Below are 23116 nucleotides of genomic sequence, written 5' to 3'. Positions count from 1 at the left end.
TTTAAGAGCAGTTGGAGGCCACGGAAGGAGTGCTGTATGGCATTGAAGCTCGTTTGGAGGTTTGATAGCACAGTGTCCAATGACCATCGGGTACTTGGTCACCTCCCTAACCAAGGCCATTCTCCCCCGATAGCTTAGTTTGGCCGGGCAGCCAGCTCCAGGAAGAGCCTTGGTGGTTCCAAACTTCTTCCATTTAAGAATAATGGAGGCCACTGTGCTCTTGGGGACCTTCAAAGCTGCAGAATTTGATTGGTAACCTTCCCCAAATCTGTGCATCAACACAATCCTGTCTCGGAGCTCTACGGACAAATCCTTCGACCTCATGAATTGGTTTTTACTTTGACATGCACTGTCAACTGTGGGAACTTATATAGTATCTTTCCAAATCATGTCCAATCAATTGAATTTACAACAGGTAGATTTCAATCAAGTTGTAGAAATCTCAAGGATGATCAAAGGCAAACAGGATGCACCTGAGCTCAATTTCAAGTCTCATAGCAAAGGGTCTGAATACTTACGTAAATATAGTATGTTTTAAAAAAAAGTTTTTATAAATGTGCAAACATTTATAAAAACCTGTTTTTGCTTTGTCATCAAGTATTGTGTGTAAATTGATTTAATCAATCTTCGAATAAGGCTGTAATGTAACAAAATGTGGAAAAAGGGGAATCTGAATACTTTCCGAATGCACTTTTCACTAGAATGCCCAATCAGGTTCATATAATCTCAGACATAAATTATAGCAGTTTAAGACCATCCATTGAACATATTATATGCCAGTGAAACTGAATTACATGCACTTGGAAATGGTATAATTCTGATGGAGGTGCATATGTTTGCATATGTTTTCATCTTGTGAAGGCTGTCTGAATTCTGGCAAAGAGTATGTTCTTTTATCTCAGCATGTCGACAGATTCTCCCTTCTCACAGTTTTTGTGTTTGCTTCGAAATGTTGATACTGGGAACTGTTATCAGAAGAAACTGTGTAACCCAGCGTTTATAGCAGCTAGGAAATACATTGCCATTAATTGGAAGGTTGGTTATCACTAGATTTGTTTTCTTACAAGATTAAGGGTATTGGGGGTATACCTTTCATAAGGTCTGGATGCCTATATGGAATACTGTACGAGTCTGTATGATAACATGCCCATGTCAGGGGAGATACTTATTTAGGCAATCCCTAGTTGCTGGGTCTACGCGGTCCTGGTCATGGGGGTCTGCCATCCTGGGGGTTGTCACTCTGGCCTTGGCCTAACACATCCAAAACCAATAATGAAATGTTTCACTAAGATCCTAAAGCTGAGTGGGGTGTATTGGGGCGCTACAGGGCCATGAACTCCTAGGGGCAGGACGGGGTGACCCAGCTATTTTCTGTGCAAGTAAAAATAGCTCTACAGTACTATTAGGCCCATGATATGAATTATATGGAGGGTGTACTGTTTCTGTGTGTTAATGTGTAGGTGTGTGTGTACTCATTCAACTTTTGTTTTCCAAACCTTTCCCTTGAGACAACAAAAAAAGAAAATGGGAAGGAAGTAGTGTTGGGGGGGTTGACTTCTTGTCCAGACTGGTAGGGGTTGGGCGTACAGGCGGTTTGTGCTAGCTGGGCGGTCTGGCTGAAATTTGATATAGAGGATGTCTTTATAAAGACAATCAAAAGTGATGTCTTTGTACTTTATTTGTAGGAGCTGTTCATTTGTTAGGCTGTGGGATAAAAGTGCAACACAACATTGCTTATTGAATTATCATTGACGTAGTTCAGTCTTACGGAAAAATAATCTATCATCTCTTTCCTAGCTTGATGACTCTGGGCATTTTTGCTTACTTTGTTATTGTTTTAAATAGAGACGGTTAGAATGACCATGGGTCAATTGCAGGAAATGTTTAAGATAACCCCAAAAATGGGAGGACCCCAAACCCCCCACCAAGTTATGTTCCCTCCACTTCTAAAACCAAAGTTCTGCCCGTGTATCAGTATCAATGCAATTTCAATGTACATTTCCATAAGAGTTGAAAAGAAACACAGTACTGTAGGAATACTCTCACGCTGCAAGTCAGGCCTAGTTTATATTTTTTTTGCCCTTTTTCCCCAGAATTTCGTGGTATTCAATTAGTTACTGTAGTTACAGTCTTGTCTCATCGCTGCAACTCCCCTATGGACTCGGGAGAGGTGAAGGTCGAGAGCCATGTGTCCTCCTAAACACAACCCTGCCATGCCGCACTGCTTCTTGACACACTGCTCGCTTAACCAGCCGCACCAACATGTCAGAGGAAACACTGTCCAACTGATGACCAGCGTCAGCTTGCAGGCACCCGGCCCGCCACAAGGGGTCGCTAGAACACAATGAGACAAGGACATCCCTGTCGGCCAAACCCTCAACAGAACCCGGATGACCCTGGAGCAATTGTGTGCCACCTCATGGTTCTCCCGGTCATGGCCGGCGGCTGTGACACAGCCTGGGATCAAATCCGAGGCTGTAGTGATGCCTCAGCACCGCAATGCAGTGCCTTAGACCGCTGTGCCACTCAGGAGGCCTAGTCAGGCCTAATTTATGTAACTTCAATGGACATACAACTTCACCTTTATATTTTAAATTCTACATTTTGATGGGAGATCTAGTACAGTAACAGTAATTTCTACATTACATAAATAAAAGCAGCAGTGTACGCAAAGTGTTACAGTAGACACCCTACCAACTAGGACTAAACACCTCCCTCTGCAAATGGATCCTGGACTTCCAGGTGTTAAGGGTAGGCAACAACACATCTGTCACCAGTGGCGATTTTAGCATGTAAATCTTGGTGGGGCAGGCCTGCAAAGTCACTACACAACACTAAACAATACATGAATTGCACTATACCGGTGACAAACGTTGCCCACCAACTGTTAGGACCTACATAAAGCTGTCCCAACATCTTACCACTGCTACACCTGGTTATCAGCGGAGTCTTGTTTGGCAGCGAAACAGTTCTTTCAGCCTCATTTACTGCCTTTAAAAAAAAACATAGCTGATGTGGCTGACTTGCATAAACAAATGTGGTTTCTGCTGACAATTGAAATGTACGAACTATGGCATAAGTGGACGACAAGCGGATAGGAGGCAATACAACATTTTGATTAAGACATTAATTGTTGTTTAGCACTTTTGAAATGTACAGCGGCAAAATTCAGAACATAGGCCATTCTTACAGTGTTCTCCCAGTACACCAAGTCAGAACCATAGGATAAATAAAGGGGGCACATAAGCAGACAATGAAATCTCTTACTATATCCGATGATTACATTTCTCTAAAACAGGTTATAGGCTACAAGTACACCACCAAGTCAGATTAGTAGGCAAAATTAAGAGGGGTAAATAGACCAAATTATTAGGGTGAGGCAAATGGGCTACTAACATCTTACTACACAACATACACTTAGTATTAATTTCTTAGCTACAGTACACATCTCCCTGGCATATTACATCATTTATGCAGCAGCATACAATACATTTTTGGACTCACCTTGTTGTGCTGTGCTCACTTGAACAGGAAGGCGGTCCTTTGAGGGCAAATTGTGTCAAAGTCTGGAATTCTCTGGATTTCATGGTGTTTTCAAAACAACTGGGAACTCAGTTGAATCATGATGACGTCATTGATCTTCAGGTCATAGCTCTAGAAAGAGACCGGATTTACAATTCCGGGTTTGAATACCGTTCAAAATATATTTTCCCCAGTCAGCTTGTTTATTCCCGACTTCAGTGAGTGAGTTCGAGACAACTGGGAAGTCAAGTTAAGTTGTTTTGAGCGGGGCACAAATCATGCTTCATTGAGAGCATGGCTAACATTGAATGTTGATTATTTTAAACTTGGAAAAGGGCCCCTTAACTCCAGATTTGGGACCTCACAATAGCAGGCTAGTGATTGCTTTGCAATGCTTGCAGTTAGCCACGGTCACTGATTCCTTCCAAACCCCTCGTTGTTGAATTTGCGATTTCCAACTTGTGTAATGTTTATACCCAATGGTTGATGAGCACCAATACGTTTTCTCTTCTATATTTTCTCTTCATATGACAAGGATTAAAAAGGATTTGCCAGTAGATTGTCGACTTGATTCATGATGACTGCTAGCTAAGATTTTGAAAATATGATGTTGACATGATCAGTCCAAATCAAATATACTGTAAATATGTGGTTTTCAACGTAATTTAATCTATGGCCAATGACCTTGAGCCTTCTTGGATGTGCACTTCTAATGTAACTATTGCAGCACCCAAGGGGGTAGAATTTACCCTGCCCATGAGTGACAGAACACTGAGCCAATCACGACACAACGCTCCATATTTTCTGCTGGCTTGCCCCACCACCACAGAAAGCACTGAGCTAGGCTTAAACATCTGCATTTTGGAGCTGCCTTACTCAAGAAAACAAAGAGACCATCTTTGTATGCGGCTTTATTAACTTAATGAGCTATATATATATATAATTATTTTTTTTTACATTGTTTGCAAACGAATGTGACACAGATTAATGCCAAAATAACATGCAAGCCCCTGTGGGCTCTGCCCCACCTGCCTGAATGACGGGTCGCCACTGTCTGTCACGCTGATCCTCAACACTGGGGCCCCTCAGAGATGCGTGCTTAGTCCCCTCCTGTACTCCCTGTTCACCCACGACTGCGTGGCCAAGCACACCTCCAACACCACCCTTAAGTTAGCTGATGAGACAATAGTGGTAGGCCTGATCACCGACAACGATGAGACAGCCTATAGGGAGGAGGTCAGAGACCTGGCAGTGTGATGCCAGGACAACAGCCTCTCCCTCAATGTGAGCAAGACAAAGGAGCTGATCATGGACTATAAGAACATCAACGGGGCTGAAGTGGAGCGGGTCGAGAGTTTCAAGTTCCTTGGTTTCCACATCACCAACAAACCATCATGGTCCAAACACACCAAGACAGTTGCGGGCATGACACCTATTCCCCCCTCAGGAGACTGAAAAGATTTGTCATGGGTTCCCAGATCCTCAAAAAGTTATTCAGCTCCACCATCGAGATCATTCTGACTGGTTGTCTCACCGCCTGGTATGGCAACAGCTCGGCATCTGACCGCAAGGCGCTACAGAGGGTAGTGCGTACAGCCCAGTGCATCACTGGGGCCAAGCTTCCTGACATCCAGGACTTATATACTAGGCAGTGTCAGAGGAAGGTCCAAGAAATTGCCAAAGACTCCAGCCACCCAAGTCACAGACTGTTCTCTCTACTACTGCACAGCAAGCAGTACCAGAGCGCCAAATCTATGACCAAAACGCTCATTAACTGCTTCTACCCCTAAGCCATAAAGCTGCTGAACAATTAATCAAATTGCCACCCGGACAATTTACATTTGGGAGAGGGTTGTTGTGTCGTCAGTGCACAGACATCTTGTTCCTACAGGAGCGTGTAATCATCGTCACCTATCGCAACAGATACTATAGGTCCAACTAACAGACAGGTCTACTCCAAGCCAATGGAAATGCATACGTAAGGGCCAGGATATGAACCCGGGTCTACCATGGGAGAAACCAACGTCTTGACCATTAGACCAAGAGGAATTTCCCTAATGGCCTGAGGGTCGACACCGACTCCGAAGTCGCAGGCGGGGCTACCCATCACGTGACCATGAACGATTCATGTCCACTACACATACAGTAATTGACATTGATGGACAGCCAGAAGCAAGTAGCCGAACAGATCGGTAACTTCTGAAGTCATCTTGTGTCACTCCTGAAGTGTAATACGGTCAACCATCTTAGCCAAAAATACTGCATACTCGCCTGAGCAATGTCTTTGTACAAAACATCAAATTCGAATAGAGGGATTTAACAACATAAATCATATTTGGTTTCATGGCAGTTCTACAGCCTGCTTCTGAGGTATTTCCTGATCCTGTCCTTTTTGTATTGAATAACAGTAAGTGACTGAGATCGTGTGTTGCCATAGACACTCATGCACTGTGATGCAGAGCACTGAAACCCATTAAAGGAAACAGAAGCCTATAATTCCATTAAAAAGCTAAAAGGTCATGGATCATTTATGTGATACTGTAGGTTAGGAAATGGACATGTCCTTTTCCCCCCTGAGTCTGTGTGTGTGTCTGGAATGCATGTTTTTCCTTAGGAAGGCTTAAATGTTCTGGGTCTCGGGTAGCTAGCTAATGAAAGGATTCATATGAAAGAGCTGGTCCCAGACTCCAAGTGGACCATCATTTCCCATGCTGCTGTTTAGCTAAGGAGTACAGTACACAACAGTACTTTAGCCTTCACCCGTTCACCGCCCCAATGCCAAAATATGATTTAAAGACTGGCTTGGAAGGCGCCACACAGACTGAGACTACAGTAATTAAAGAAGAGGTCAAATACATACAACTATAAATTGAATGTTATTATTACACAATCGTCTGATAGAAAAAATGTAATGCAAACTTGGAATCCTTGGTATTGTTTTGCGGGGAAAAAAGAGACGGGGTAGAGGGGGGGGCGGGGTAGATAGAGGAGGAGGCATAGCCAGAAAGAGGAGGCGAAGACAAGAGGGGGAGAGATGGAGAGAGAGAGAGAATAGGGAGGAGGGAAAGTGCAGAAGAGGGAATTAAAATGAAATCGAATGAAAAGTGGTGTTTGGAAGGTGGAGCTGCTGATGAGATTAGAATGAGCTGGTCACCGAAACAAAGAGACAGCACCAGGGAGCTAGGGCTCAGTAGTGGCTCAGCTCTGTCTGACCAGAGCCTCCTGCCACACAGATGTCAGGGAATAATGGGCTTTGCATGCATGAACCCAACAGCCCAAATCCTGCAGTGGGAAGACCGTTTCTACGCCCACAAAATTCACACAAGAATACACACAATAACATAGAGGGAAGTTTCTCAATCTTAAAATCACATGCCTCTTCAGTTAAAAATGCCATCGTTCACCAAATCTTAGTTTGATTCAGATTCCCCTTAAGACTGCATTTCCACTTTCCCAGAATGAAACTCCATTGAGATTAACCTGAATCTCTGAGAACTGCTAATAAGGCATTTCTACAGCATCTCAGTGGGTAAAACTGAACTCAGTATTGAATTAAATAGGGATGTGGTGTTCTTCTGTGGGTAAATTAAACACTGCTTTCCATCAAGCACAAATCTGCAATATTCTTTGATTTATCCATGATAGTAATCATCTCCAGCTGTGTTTGCCGTTTAAGGACAACTACTGTACTTTAAAATGTCATAGAGCTTAGTGTTTGCCTCTGTTGGTGGAAAATTATTTTTTGGGGGTAGAGGTTCATCCAACAATGCAGTTTCTCCTCTGGAAAAATGTGTAATGTACCCCAAAATGATTATTAGGTACTAGCAATAAACATCACTTGTAGCCCAACTGATGCAGCAAAGTGCAAATAAATAGGCTGAAGCATGGGGTTGCCTATTGGGCTAATCATTAGTCAGATCCCAAATGTTCTTTTAATTATTTATTATCCTATTGATGAATTTTACATTGCATATAAACAGTGAGGGTAACTCACCAAACAGGGTAAGACTGCCTGTACTTCTGTACAGAAATCACTTAATGTCAACATTCTTCTCCCCCTCCCCACAACACAGTCCCTAGTGTCACTACTCTTACTCAAATAAAAACAATCTTACTCGTCATTTTTTAAGTCTCTTCCCAAATATTGCCGTTTTACCCCAAGTTACCTACAACTGACCCATGTTACATTTAGCCCCTCCCCCCTCTTCATTCACGGTGAATTGTGGAGCAGTAACGTGACATTGATGGACAGACAGAAACAAGTAGCCTAACAGATCGGTTACTTCTTAAGTCATCTTGTGCTATAAACTCTGGGTTTAAAATGGTGCTGTTCGCACATATTTTAGGAGTTGAGAAATAAATAAAGTAGGTTGTGGAAAGTTGGGATTCCCCCTCTAACAAAAGGCCAATATAACTGCTTGTCATAATGCATGTTTCCCTCCCCATGAGACACTTGAATGCTCCACAAGAGGAATAGTTCACTCCCACAAAACAAGTTATGTAAATAGGTGAACTATTCCAGTGGTAATCAAAGTTGGGGTCGCGACCCCTACTGGGGTCTGCAGTGGGGTCGCCAAATAAATTTTTGTAACCAAAAAAAAAATAAGAGTACAGATTATTATATGGGACAATAAAATATTTGAGAAAGATAATCTAAAACAATACTATTGAGTAAATGTATGGCTTTATTTTCTTAAATGAACCAATATATTTAGCATTCAATTCATTACTTTATTTATGTAAAAAAAAAAAATCTATATTTACAGTTTAAAGGTTGTGTCATTAGATTTGAGACGGGCTTGTGAGAATTGGCGGGAAGAAATATGGGGAAAATGGGGTTCTCGCTGAATTTGTTTTTGAAGACAACTGTGGTAATTTGTTACTCGTTTTGTTTTCAGAGGGGGAAAAATGTGGACTGCTCTAGCATCTTCAAAGTGTGCTTCGGCAGAAATATTTTTCCAAGTTACATATTTATTTGCCGTGACTAATGATTTTGCCGTGGCGCAACTATGTTGTAAGGAATATCCGCTTGGAAGCCATAGGAACTGTACAACCACACTTTGGCTCTGCTCTCTGGATACTTGGTTCTCTGCTGTTTGCCACCAATGGTTAAAGACCACAGCTTGAAAATAAAAAATAAAAAAAATCACATGACTTTTTGAAACTGTATTCCAAGACCAGTCAGGCAGGCTTCTCTATAACAAAGCACAATTGCACAAGCTTCCTACAGCACTAAAAATAAGACGCCACACACACAACAGATAAAACACCAAATTACAAGCTTGCATATTTATTGCACTACTTCTAAAATTGCCAAAGTAAAGTACATGGGATACTGTAAGTTAAGCGCATCGTTATAATCATTTTTCCAAAGCTGGCATACTGTATATATATATTTTTTCAACCTTAGTGGTAAATACTGAATACCTCACGCAACACATCCTGCCTACGCTATTCACTTTGCTATGTACAAAACCGCATTCATATTAAGTAGTCTATGTCGAAAGAATTGCAAGAGGATATATATATATTTTTTTTTCCACAAAACAAAAACCACAATGACGAAAAGAGAGCACGCAATTAACAAGACCAGAACATGCTGGTTCAATAGGTCCCAATATCGAGGGAGAATGGAAGACAAAAGAAAACTAGTGGGCTTTCAAGTTGGTTATTATTATATTAATTAGAATATTTAACAATATAAAAAAGGGAAGCAAAAACAAAACTGCAAATACCGACACAACTTTGATGTTTTAAATCTCTAGCTAGGGTGGCAGATAGCCTAGTGGTTAAGAGCATTGGGCCAGTAACTGAAAGGTTGCTGGTTTGAATCCCCGAGACAACTGGTAGAAAAATCTGTCAATGTGCCCTTGAGCAAGGCCCTTAACCATTGTTGTCAATTTTTTTTTGCTAAAATGTTTTAAAAACTTTGGGGTTTTAGTTGTTTAATATAAAGGTTCAGTCAACAATTCATTTACTAAATAATTCAAAGACAATGAAAAATATATATATTTTTAAAACGGAGATCACTTTATAATACATGTGTGCCCTGAAAATGGTTTTCTAAAACAAGATTATATGCATCATGTGATTCCAGACTCATGTTAACTAACATTATATAATCACACATGACTCACTATAGCATTAAGTCATATCCAGCTGGTGAAGAAAAGTTGAAACCCTGAACCCAAACCCTAACAGGCTGGGCCTTGACACACATTAAAGTGTGTGTGTTCATTTTATAATTTAACTATCAAGTTCTCTCAAGTGCCATTTTCTAAAAATAACCTTTACCTTTCAGTGTTTACTTATGCTAACCAACTTGAAGCGGATATCTGACATTAACATTCTGTGGCGTCTTCTATACGTGACAATTTCATTACTCACAAGTGTGCAAAAATCGCTTAGGAGATCTGTTAAACAAACACGTTAGGGGAAAAATGCACTCTTGGTTTCAAGATTGTCTGTCAATCAGAACATAAACAAAAAAAATGTAAACATTCTCTAAAAAAAAAGTGACTTGTGCTGGGTACTACTGGATACAACGTATCCCTTTGATTGCACATCTCAGTTTTAAAGGGTAACTAGTGTTAACGATTGCAGTTTTGTGATTGCTCCGATCAACATGGTGTATCCTCATAAATATTCTCACCTAACCCCCCCCCCCCCTTTAGTAAAACATTACCATGAAAGAAGTTGATATTTTCCTTAAGTCCAATGAGAAAGCCGCACAGAAAACGACAAGGGAAAAAAAACAAAGCCAATCCAGACCGAGTTACAACAACCAGACGTCAAAGAACCAACCCCTTCCTTTAATCAGAACATGAAAGTAAAAAATAAAAACCCATCTCAGCTACCTTTCCAAGGAGCAGATTAAAGTCCAAAATAGCACCAATCATCAGTGTCTCAGTTCCGTGGCAGCATCTCACTCACTTACCACAAGGAAACAATGCATTTCTACTATAGCTACTTCTATACATCACAGCGTACATGACGGTGTCTACACATGGTTTTATACTAGTTTGCAACGTAAACATTCGAAACTTAAAATACTACATAAAAAATAAAACAAAAACATTTCAAAACAAAAAAAAGAATGAACTACCAAGCATTTAGTAATCTAAAATGGAAAAAAAGGGGGGGGGGACTCTTAGCCTCAGTAAATACTTTAGTGTATGTAAGTATTTGAGTTTTGAGAATGAGCAGAGGATTTTTGAGAGCTGAAGGTTGTGAATCACCTGAAGAGCTGAAGGATTAGGACTATTAGAGGTAAAATACCGAACCCGATGTTTGAATGGTTATGCGTCGAGGTGGAACCACTCCCTTTCAAGATTTAAACTCTGAATTGTTTCGAAAAAGACTCTTAAAAAAACAATGTTACCGTTAGTCTACACCTGTAGTTCATGAAGCATGTCACAAATAAACATTTGATTAGATTTTTTTAAGTGTGTTTGTACAGACAATGATATAAGTAGTCTAGGCCTAACTACACACGGTGTTAAGCAGAGATCAATGCTGATGAGTGTGTGAGGTGAACAGAGCAGATAGAACTGAATGAGTGTTAAAACATGCGTGGAGGATCCAGCAGCTGTTTCAACGGTGTTCTGTGGAAAAGTGGATGACATGCTGCTGTCTGTCAGTTACTGTACTTAGCCCTCCCAAAAAAAGGGGCCACCGGTAGAGTTTGAAAACGCAGATGTTGGGCCTCTGCTCGCCTGGTTCCAAATCGGTTTGTGCCATCTTGCCGATGTCACGGAAGACGGCACAAACAGATCTCGGAACCAGGCTAGGTCTCAGATGTAGGAGACTCTGCTCAAGTCGGCCAGGTATCGGTGTTATTACATTCCTGAGTCTTTTCCTCTCCTTCCCGAAATACAAAACATATCATCAAGGCTTAGAGTCCCTTACAGGCTACTGTATATCGAACATGTTAATAAATCACAGATAAGAGAGAGAAGGTATGAAACTTCAGAGTCATCATGATCTCATCTATACCCCCACACACCAACAAAAAAAATAAAAAATATTAAACTAAAATATACAGATTTCATTTTTCCATTTGCTCTTTAGGGTGACAGTGTGGTGTTTCTTCCAGGAAGGAAGGGAAGGAATGGTGAGCCGTTTCGTTGCTGATCCCCTTTTGTCTGACTGGCAGTGACTTGCAGTCTTCTCTAAGAAAGGCAAATGTTAATTCAATGTTTTAGACATGATATATTGACTGCACATGTGAATACTGTATGTTGAGACTTGCCAAAAGACATATTCAAGAAGCATCTGTAAATGCAGCTAAAATGTAAGTAGAGATTTGGAGTCAGACAACACAATACTAAGAAACCTTAACCATAATTTAGCCTAGAGCAGGTTTCTCAGCATGTACAGTTAAAGTTGGAATTTTACATACACCAAATACATTTAAAAACTCAGTTTTTCACAATTCCTGACATTTAATCATAGTAAAAAAATACCGTTATAGGTCAGTTAGGCTCACCACTTTATTTTAAGAATGTGAAATGTCAGAATAAAAGGAGAGAATTATTTATTTCAGCTTTAATTTCTTTCATCACATTCCCAGGGGGTCAGAAGTTCACATCCAAATACTAATTGATTGTTAGCATTGCCTTTAACGTGTCAGGTAGCCTTCCACAAGCTTCCCACAATAAGTTGGGTGAATTTTGGCCCATTCCTCCTGACAGAGCTGGTGTAACTGAGTCAGCTTTGTAGGCCTCCTTGCTCGCACACGCTTTTTCTGTTCTAGCCACACATTTTCTTTAGGATTAAGGTCAGGGCTTTGTGTTGGCCACTCCAATACCTTGACTTTGTTGTTCTTAAGGCATTTTGCCACAACTTTGGAAGTATGCTTGGGGTTATTGTCCATTTGTAAGACCCATTTGCGACCAAGCTTTAACTTCCTGACTGATGTCTTGAGATGTTGCTACAATATATCCACATAATTTTCCTGCTTCATGATGCCATCTATTTTGTGAAGTACACCAGTCCCTCCTGCAGCAAAGCACCCCCACAAGATGATGCTGCCACCCCCGTGCTTCACGGTTGGGATGGTGTTCTTCGACTTACAAGCCTCCCCCTTTTCTTCCAAACATAACAATGGTCATTATGGCCGACCCGTTCTATTTTTGTTTCATCAGACCAGAGGACATTTCTCCAAAAAGTACAATCTTTGTACCCATTTGCAGTTGCAAACCGTAGTTTGGCTTTTTTATGGCGGTTTTGGAGCAGTGGCTTCTTCCTTGCTGAGCGGCTTTTCAGGTTATGTCGATATAGGACTCGTTTTACTGCGGATTTAGATACTTTTGTACCCGTTTCCTCCAGCATCTTCACAAGGTCCATTGCTGTTGTTCTGGGATTGATTTGCACATTTGGCACCAAAGTTCATCTCGAGGAGACTGAATGCATCTCCTTCCTGAGCGGTCTGACGGCTGCGTGGTCCCATGTGTTTATACCTGCATACTATTGTACAGATGAAGGTGGTACCTTCAGGCGTTTGGAAATTGCTCCCAAGGATGAACCAGACTTGTGGAGGTCTACATTTTTTTCCCCTGAGGTCTTGGCTGATTTCTTTTGATTTTCCCATGATGCACTGAGTTTGAAGGTAGGCCTTGAAATACATCCACAGGTACACCTCCAATTGACTCGAATGATGTCAATTAGCAAATCAGAAGCTTCTAAAGCCAACACTTAATTTTTTGGAATTTTCCAAAGTAGTTTGAAGGCACAGTCAACTTAGTGTATGTAAACACCTAACCAACTGGAATTGTGATAGTGTGAATACATAAGTGATATATACGTGAAATAATCTGTCTGTAAACAATTGTTGGAAAAATTGCTTGTGTCATGCACAATGTGGATGTCCTAACCGATAGGCAAAAATATACTTTGTTAAGACATTTGTGGAGTGGTTGAAAAACAAGTTAATGGACTACAACCTAAGTGTATGTAAACTTCCGACTTCAACTGTATGTCAGCAGCTATTATTAGCTTATGACATCTTTACAGACCAATAAACACTACAGTAGCCCTGCACTGTCATTCATTCATTAAGGGACTTGGCTGTCTGACATAATTATGACGCCGAAGTTCTTACCTCAGAGGATTCATCATAGCCTGTGTTCATTTCAGTTTGAGGGTTAAGGTGATACCTAAGACCAAGAGAGACAAGCATGAAATACAACTGTTTGATGAATAACAGGAGTTAGTCTGTATTACAGTACAGAAAGTAGGCCAGGCCACCTGTTTAAAGCATAAAGACTGTCCTTTCCACTTCCCTGACTGCAGCTTGAAACGCATCCAGGACGCACCAGTCAAACGAGGTCAAATTTACCCCCAGCGTCAGTCCACCGTACTGAGCCTGACTCAAACCCACTTGACCCCTACAGGCAGCTTTGAGCTAGCAGAGACTTACAGGATACAGACAGTGTCCTGCTTGAGACACTGCCCTACAGAGTCTGTAGACACAGCTCCAGCCCATTGACCTATAAGCCCAGTCCTGCTCCACTAGCACAACAGCCGAGAAGAAGGGAGGTTAGCCTAGCCAGATATTGTAGCAAGCTGAGCAGCCTAGAAGGATCTTAGAAGTATATAGACAGGAACAGCTCTTTTGCTCCAGTCCTGTACTACATCACGGGAGGGAGGGAGGGAGAGAGGGAGGGAGGGAGGGAGGGAGGGAGGGAGGGAGGTAGCCTAGCGAGCAGCCTTGCAGGGTCAGTGCTGCATCAGAGCCTGGGATTTACATTAGCCAGAGCACTGTTCAATGCTGAGCAGCAGTGACAATACTGTACCGGCTAAAGCTGTGATTGGAATACAGCTGACGGTATACTGCTGCTGCACACTCTGATTGGATAAGGGAAGGCACACTGGTATCATTACAGCATCTACATTGGTGCTGGTTTAGTGTGATGCTGTGATTTGGTTATAGGTTCCTTCCGCAATTGGTTAGATTAGGAAATGATGTGACCGTTATAAAACTTGGCATGGATTATTTAAGATATGGCCAATACTCCTCCCTTTAGACACAGATACTTTTCTCAATGTTATAATGTGTGATTAAACATAGCTACATAACCTGCAACATATATCAAAGCAATATCCTAATAGCTATGTGACAAAATGCATATTTTAAATATGAAAATCAGCTTGGTTGGAATGTGTAATTTAGCAGGGCTGCATCAAATCTTACCTTGATTATCTGCCAAATCACCTTTGCTACTGCATGCATAGCCTGGCAGCTGGGCAAGTGTGTGACTCTAAGAGATTTAACAAAAATATTTAAAAAATAATGCATTTTTCCTTTTAAATGAGCCCGGGCGGATTGGCTATCTTTAGTTGGGTTGGCTGGTGAAAATTGAGGAAAAAAAATAAAGATTGAAAAAGATTGCATGGCCGGTGATCCTTGGGCGTATTTAGATTTTTGAGCAATTTCTCTGTTATGCTAATCGATAAACAGTTGGCTTGTGCTTGAAAGATTGTTTATGAGACTTGTGCTAAATTTTCTATAATGCCTGCTACAAAAAGTTGGTTATTAGTAGTGGATGTGCATGGTTCTGGTTACATTTGTAACAAAAAGCGCATTTTCATAGACAGAAAAAGCAGGTTAAACAATGTTTTTATAAAATAAATAATTTGTGAGTTTTACGTTTGAAGGCTTATATTTAACCTAGCTGTAATTTTACACGCCCTGAATTATAACTGGATTATTCCCAACTGTTTGATATGCAGTGTATTGACCTTTACTTGTGCAACAATGCTTAGACAGAAAGTTAATCGCCCCCAAAAGCACGTAGATAAGACTCGAAGGCCATATCGCCCAGCCCTACATAGGGCTATAGGTCTAATTGGTAGTAGCCTACAACTGCAACGTTTATTTTAGGACATTAAATGTACTGCTGGATGAATACATGGCTACTAGCAGTGGGTATTATATTTAGAGTTAGAAATCTATTGAGAGAAATGTCAACGTGTTCCTACTTCATATTCATCATCTCCAGCACATCACCCAACATCTCTATGTTTTGTAGTAAAAAGGAGAGAGGAAATACGTTTCCCAATGACATCATCAGTGTGTATCATGTGATTTTAACCAATGAGTCGGCATTGCCTACTAATTGTCTGGTATTTGGCTGATGTCACCCGAAACACTTTTCTTCCTCTATCCTTTTTATGTTGGGGAGGTGCTGGAGATGATGAATAGGAAGGTGAACATTTTTGCTAATTTCCTTTTATGTCGACAAGACAGGCAGGGTTTCTGTTAGTTAAATATGGAGCCAGACATTTGACCCGCAGCATTTTAATTCACTTGGCATTTGAGAAATGCATTGGGTGCGTAAACTGATTAAGGTATCCACCCACTGTGCTCAGAATGATAGAAACCACATTTAGATTATGGTTATTCATATGAACATGCAAGTCGAGGTTGTAACGATGTGTGGTACTTCTTACCAAATTCTGATGCCAATTTAAGATTTTTTAATAACTGTCCACATTTACTTTTCCCCCAGCCAACAAGAAGAGTAATCAACAGCAAAATCACTAGCCTATGTCGATCTACTTTCCACCATATTAGACAAGTTGACCTATTATATTGGTCAGTTTATCGCGAAAGAACTAGACTATTCCAAACAGACGTTGGGACAGCTGTGGGACGATAGATCCCAAATTCATACAACCAGTAGGCCTAGACAATATACAACAAACATGAAAATAATGAGTCTGATGCAACAGATCAAAACGTTAAACTTAAAATGTTTAACTCATTTCTTCATATTATAAGCGCAGCAGGAAAACACCTTTGTTAAATGCGCACCACACTTGCAAGCGGTTTTATGTTGACAGGGATGAAAATATCTGTTAAGACATTTAGAAAGTGGGGAGATCTAATATACAAAAACTAGCATGGGTTGCTATATGACTAGGATTGTGCCTTTGGCTACTGGACAATGAAAGAAAGTTTATATAAAATAATTGCCTCCATGGATATGGTCTGATTTTGGCTAGGCTACTTTGAAACAAGGTAAGACATGCCTCATAATATGTAGTAAAATGTTCAGGTTTCAAACAATTAAGTATATGTTTTCAAAATGCATACTGCCTCCAGCTCATTGCAAAGTGGTGTGTGAGTCGCTGATGAAGCCTGCCTTTTGTTGCTTATGCATTCGCTGTTTGGGATGCTGTTGCAGATTTTTCGCTTAAAGGCTCTGTACGCATGTGATAAATAAGATACATAATGAATATACTGTATATACACACACACACAACAATTTAATTCCACTAAATTATGCAAATTAACCCATTGACCGATAAGCATTACCAGTCAAATGTATTTCCATCGACTGGTATTTCCATCAATGAATAGGCTAAAAAGTATTATTTTGCTATGGAATTGTTTCTTCTCCAGGGACAATTGGCCGGCGCCAATTTTATTTTGCGTATTTTCTATTTATTTATTTTAATCTGCCAAACGCCGCCTATTACCAGTTAACAAAACCCTGAGACTGAGAACAAGAAAAAGCAGTGTGTGATGAGACAGACAACACACCAGGGTGACAAACAAAATGGCCAGAACAGAGTTACAGTCACAGCGCTAAGCTGTATCTCTAGTAGTGTGTTTACATTTATTTTAAACATGAGCTGGTTGAATGAAAACGAGGACCACGTCTCGCCAGTCACTGGTACCGAAATGGTTGAGAAACGCGGCACTGTAGTGCCGATGTTGTGTCAGCACTAATGTCTGTGCCTAAGTAGGGTGTGTATGGGGCTTGAGTTGGCAGCGCGCACAGTGATGTGGATAAAATGTCAGGGCCGAATTCTTGTCCCAGTCTGCTACTCAGGGCACTGCAGATATAATTTTTTTTAAAGTGTAATTCATGCATGCAGTCAATGACAGTCAGTGTACATAAAATAAGCCGCATCTCAATGCACAGTAATGTGCCATGCAGTCAGAGCTTATCAAATGTATTTGTGCAGCAAGCAGACAAAGCATGACTCCATCCGTCTTTGTGTCTAAATATAGATCCACGCAATCCCCGAATTAGCAGCTGCCTAGATACCAAATGAAAATAGCAATGCTGCTGCGTAAACGTAACACATGCTGGATTCTATGGGTTGAAAGCATCATATAAAGACCTCATATTAAACTCTGGACATCGAAGCCAGTTTCATTGCTTATTTATCTCCACCACCAATCAGGTGGGCGCAATTCATTAGCAGATAGAACAGAAAACCATCAGGCTCCGAAACTCGTAGGACAAGAGAGGAATAACCCTGGTCTAAAGGATAGTTTGCATCAAGCAAATTGCAGTGGTATTACTAGCCTCTCAAAACACAGGGGTTACTATAGTGTAGCTAATGTTAGCTTGCTAGTTTAGCACACCGTCTACGGCTGATAGCGGTCGCTCGCGCTGTATGACAGTGCAGCACAAATTCCATGCCAGTTTGGCAACTCGCTAGTTAACCCACATAGTTAGAGTCGCTAACTAACATAGAACAGACCATTATAATTCGATGTCGCTACTTACGGACTGAACCCCGATCCGCTAGCAAATTCTCGTTCGCTAGCCAGCTAGCGGGGTCTGGGCTAGCTCGCGCTGCTGAAGTTCCAATTTTACTGCAACCGTGCTGCATTCGCGTAGGTATAAAATCACATGCAAACTTGCGGGGAGAGAACCCCATACAAGCCTACCTTAACCAGACTGCCACAGTCTTTAATTAGCCACCTAAATATATTGTATAAAAATTAGCTAATCCTGACGGTTGAGTGCCCGGGGCTAGGCCCCCCATTACAGCCAGACAGCCTGTCCGCGGTAACTCAAGGTCCCCCTCTGTCTAGGAGCCAGTTTCTCCAATCAGAGCGAAGGCTAGCGGAGCCAACCTCTAAACATTGAGGGGATTCAATTATTTGGCCCGTGTTACTCCGGTGGGAGGAGTTTGCGATGGGTGAAAAGTGATTGCATTCGTTATGGAACTGGGCTTCCTCCCGGGCTTAAGCCATAGTTACACGTGGTCTGTAGTTGTAAGGACATGTGGATGTACTGCCAAACTCTCTAAAACAACGTTGCAGGCGGCTTATGGTAGAGAAAGGAACATTCAATTCTCTGGCAACAGCTCTGGTGGACATTCCTGCAGTCAGCATGCCAATTGCACACTCCCTCTAAACTTAAGACATCGGTGGCATTGTCCTGTGTGACAAAACTGCACATTTTAAAGTGGCCTTGTATTGTCCCCAGCACAAGGTTTACCTGTGTAATGATCATGCTGTTTAATCAGCTTCTTGATATGTCACACCTGTTAGGTGGATGGATTATCTTGGCAAAGGAGAAAGGCTCACTAACAGGGATGTATGCAACTTTGTGCACAAGAACAATATGCTTTTTATTTACTTTCACTGCTATGCGGATGACACACAGCTGTACATTTCAATGAAACATGGTGAAGCCCCAAAATTGCCCTCGCTAGAAGCATGTGTTTCAGACATAAGGAAGTGGATGGCTGCAAACTTTCTACTATTAAACTCGGACAAAACAGAGATGCTTGTTCTAGGTCCCAAGAAACAAAGAGATATTCTGTTGAATCTGACAATTAATCTTAATGGTTGTACAGTCGTCTCAAATAAAACTGTGAAGGACCTCGGCGTTACTCTGGACCCTGATCTCTCTTTTGAAGAACATATCAAGACCATTTCGAGGACAGCTTTTTCCATCTACGTAACATTGCAAAAATCAGAAACTTTCTGTCCAAAAATGATGCAGAAAAATTAATCCATGCTTTTGTCACTTCTAGGTTAGACTACTGCAATGCTCTATTTTCCGGCTACCCGGATAAAGCACTAAATAAACTTCAGTTAGTGCTAAATACGGCTGCTAGAATCCTGACTAGAACCAAAAAATTTGATCATATTACTCCAGTGCTAGCCTCTCTACACTGGCTTCCTGTCAAAGCAAGGGCTGATTTCAAGGTTTTACTGCTAACCTACAAAGCATTACATGGGCTTGCTCCTACCTACCTCTCTGATTTGGTCCTGCCGTACATACCTACACGTACGCTACGGTCACAAGACGCAGGCCTCCTAATTGTCCCTAGAATTTCTAAGCAAACAGCTGGAGGCAGGGCTTTCTCCTATAGAGCTCCATTTTTATGGAACGGTCTGCCTACCCATGTCAGAGACGCAAACTCGGTCTCAACCTTTAAGTCTTTACTGAAGACTCATCTCTTCAGTGGGTCATATGATTGAGTGTAGTCTGGCCCAGGAGTGGGAAGGTGAACGGAAAGGCTCTGGAGCAACGAACCGCCCTTGCTGTCTCTGCCTGGCCGGTTCCCCTCTTTCCACTGGGATTCTCTGCCTCTAACCCTGTTACGGGGCTGAGTCACTGGCTTGCTGGGGCTCTCTCGTGCCGTCCCTGGGGGGTGCGTCACCTGGGTGGGTTGATTCACTGTTGTGGTCGGCCTGTCTGGGTTGCCCCCCCCTTGGGTTGTACCGTGGCGGAGATCTTTGTGGGCTATACTCGGCCTTGTCTCAGGATGGTAAGTTGGTGGTTGAAGATATCCCTCTAGTGGTGTGGGGGCTGTGCTTTGGCAAAGTGGGTGGGGTTATATCCTTCCTGTTTGGCCCTGTCCGGGGTGTCCTCGGATGGGGCCACAGTGTCTCCTGACCCCTCCTGTCTCAGCCTCCAGTATTTATGCTGCAGTAGTTTATGTGTCGGGGGCTAGGGTCAGTTTGTTATATCTGGAGTACTTCTCCTGTCCTATTCGGTGTCCTGTGTGAATCTAAGTGTGCGTTCTCTAATTCTCTCCTTCTCTCTTTCTTTCTCTCTCTCGGAGGACCTGAGCCCTAGGACCATGCCCCAGGACTACCTGACATGATGACTCCTTGCTGTCCCCAGTCCACCTGGCCATGCTGCTGCTCCAGTTTCAACTGGCCTGGGCCCTAGGACCATGTCCCAGGACTACCTGACATGAGGACTCCTTGCTGTCCCCAGTCCACCTGGCCATGCTCCTGCTCCAGTTTCAACTGTTCTGCCTTACTATTATTCAACCATGCTGGTCATTTATGAACATTTGAACATCTTGGCCACGTTCTGTTATAATCTCCACCCGGCACAGCCAAAAGAGGACTGGCCACCCCACATATGCTCTCTCTAATTCTCTCTTTCTTTCTCTCTCTCGGAGGACCTGAGCCCTAGGACAGTGCCCCAGGACTACCTGACATGATGGCTCCTTGCTGTCCCCATTCCACCTGACTGCTGCTGCTCCAGTTTCAACTGTTCTGCCTTATTATTATTCGACCATGCTGGTCATTTATGAACATTTGAACATCTTGGTCATGTTCTGTTATAATCTCTACCCGGCACAGCCAGAAGAGGACTGGCCACCCCACATAGCCCGGTTCCTCTCTAGGTTTCTTCCTAGGTTTTGGCCTTTCTAGGGAGTTTTTCCTAGCCACCGTGCTTTTACACCTGCATTGTTTGCTGTTTGGGGTTTTAGGCTGGGTTTCTGTACAGCACTTTGAGATATCAGCTGATGTACGAAGGGCTATATAAATAAATTTGATTTGATTTGATTTGATTTATGTGTATGGACATTTTCTGGGATCATTTCATTTTAGCTCATGAAACATGGGACCAACACTTTACATGTTGGGTTTATATTTTTGTTCAGTGTATTTTATGGAAAAGTGGTGCATGTTTCTGAACAATACAATGCACCATGCTGCCTTGCTGACAACATGACCGAGTGGCACAGAATACTCTTCGATTTGAGAAGGGCACTCCAGGAGTCGCTCGCTCCTCCCTCACTGCTTTTGGCCGTTATGCCACAGGCCATAGACCGGTGCACCGCGGTTCAGTTTAATCGAACTCACTCAGTAGGTGCAACTCGATCTCGTTTGCAGCACATATGATACCTGCATGCAATGGGTGGTGGCTGCAGATAACACTGATCTGGTTTCCCTTAAACATCCACTATCAGAGGAAGCTCTACGACTTCTTACATGCAGGATAATGCAGTAGTTTGGGGGTGCAGGGGGAAAAAAAATGCCTGCACTGAAGAGGTCTATATTTGTCTCCTAATACAGGGCTAGTAAAGGCCCATTGCACTACTTTTGTTAATGCATTTAAACTAAAACGTATTTGAGTGTTTACCGGCATTTGTAACTTCAGTCTAATAATTATCTGTACAAAAGTTAATCTGGTAATACTTGTGGAATTAAAAAATACATGCTTGATATGTTTTCCAGTTTCTTGAAATACTTTGCTAATGCACTTATTTCTATGTGAACTTAAATCGTCTCTTCATTCCTTTTTAGTTGACACTTATCCAGAGTATCTTACATTAGGGAGTGCATACATTTTCATAGTACTGGTCCCCTGTGGGAATCAAACATACTTTTCTCTCGTGTTATTTGATCAAGACAAATATGACATTTTAAGTGGATGTTTTGTGTCTTTGCCCATTACTTTGCACCTTTTGATGTAATTGTTTTGAGGACAGGGTTTTGTACTTTCTGGATTCCATTAGAATGGCAATCAAAGAAAAACAACCAACTCATACTATTCCAACTACTGAATCCTGCAAATTATACAACTACCATTCCTGCCAAAGCAGAGATTATGGTATTATTTTTTTGCCTGTGCTACTGACGTCTATATTGTTCCGTTAATACTAGTAAAGGCTCACAGTACAACTTTAATTTCAATTTTTGTATTTTTTTCTCTTCTGATTTTTCAGAGGGTGCCACAGCACCCTCAGCTTTCTGCTGCTATGGGATACATAATTTCCATATTCCCTATATTTGGACTTAATTGGCTCCTGGGTGGGTGTAATGGACACAATTTGCCATTTTACAATTGCTTGTTCATAATCAGAGACAGTGATGAGTTTATACTGTCTAAAATCATTGATTGGCAAGTGATGCACAGTAGAAGAGGTTGGTGGGAGGAGCTATAAGAGGACAAACTCATTGTAATGGCTGGATTGGAATCAATGGAATGGTACCAAACAGATGGAAACAACACATTTCACTCTGTTCCATTGATTCCATTCCAGCCATAACAATGAGCCCGTCCTCCTATATCTCCTCCCACCAGCCTTTTCTGATGCAATGTTTTCATTTTTTTTTTTTATCTAGGCAGGATGGAAACGGTTGGAAACCCCCTGATTAATTCAATAGCAGTCTATAAAAGTGAATGGCCCTATCCGTCTTCAATATGGACCAACAGAAGGCGGGGCACTGCCTGTGAGAGGGTGGAATATTTATGTAGTGAGGTCACCTAGCAACCCCTACGATCTCCCTGCCTCTCTATGCTGCTTTGGGAATGAAACATCTGCACGTTCCTCCCCCATCCCCCTTATGCACACACAGCAACAAAAATATGTTTCCATTGCACTTTAAAGGCTTTTGAGATGTGCTCTCTTGATTTCTGTTGAGCCTAACTAAGATATCTGAACAATGTGTTTTTTAATAACTTTGTTACAGATTTCTTATGTTGCCATAAGGTTCTGCTGCATAGCTGGTCTGCAAAAAACAGTCATAATTGTGCAGCTAGACTGCCTCCTGCTGGTCAACTGACAGAAGACCAATGTCAAAACA

The 23116-nt window shown here is 41.8% G+C and overlaps 2 long non-coding RNA genes across 2 annotated transcripts; one reads left to right on the top strand and one right to left on the bottom strand.

Moving 5' to 3' along the window:
• Positions 1-8784: 8784 nt before the first annotated feature.
• LOC118387876 (uncharacterized) lies at positions 8785-18398 on the bottom strand. The gene is made up of 3 exons (XR_004826464.2): positions 18051-18398; positions 13625-13679; positions 8785-11693 (listed from the first exon to the last, which is right to left on the bottom strand). It is a non-coding gene; the product is annotated as an uncharacterized LOC118387876 (long non-coding RNA).
• LOC127931859 (uncharacterized) lies at positions 16231-21751 on the top strand. Its single transcript, XR_008143346.1, has 2 exons — positions 16231-16546; positions 20350-21751. It is a non-coding gene; the product is annotated as an uncharacterized LOC127931859 (long non-coding RNA).
• Positions 21752-23116: the final 1365 nt, after the last annotated feature.

Source organism: Oncorhynchus keta, chromosome 9 (genome assembly GCF_023373465.1).
Source record: "Oncorhynchus keta strain PuntledgeMale-10-30-2019 chromosome 9, Oket_V2, whole genome shotgun sequence".
In the NCBI taxonomy this organism is placed as follows: Eukaryota; Metazoa; Chordata; class Actinopteri; order Salmoniformes; family Salmonidae; genus Oncorhynchus; species Oncorhynchus keta.
Note: the sequence above shows the minus strand (reverse complement) of the source record. Positions and strands in the feature narration are given on the sequence as shown.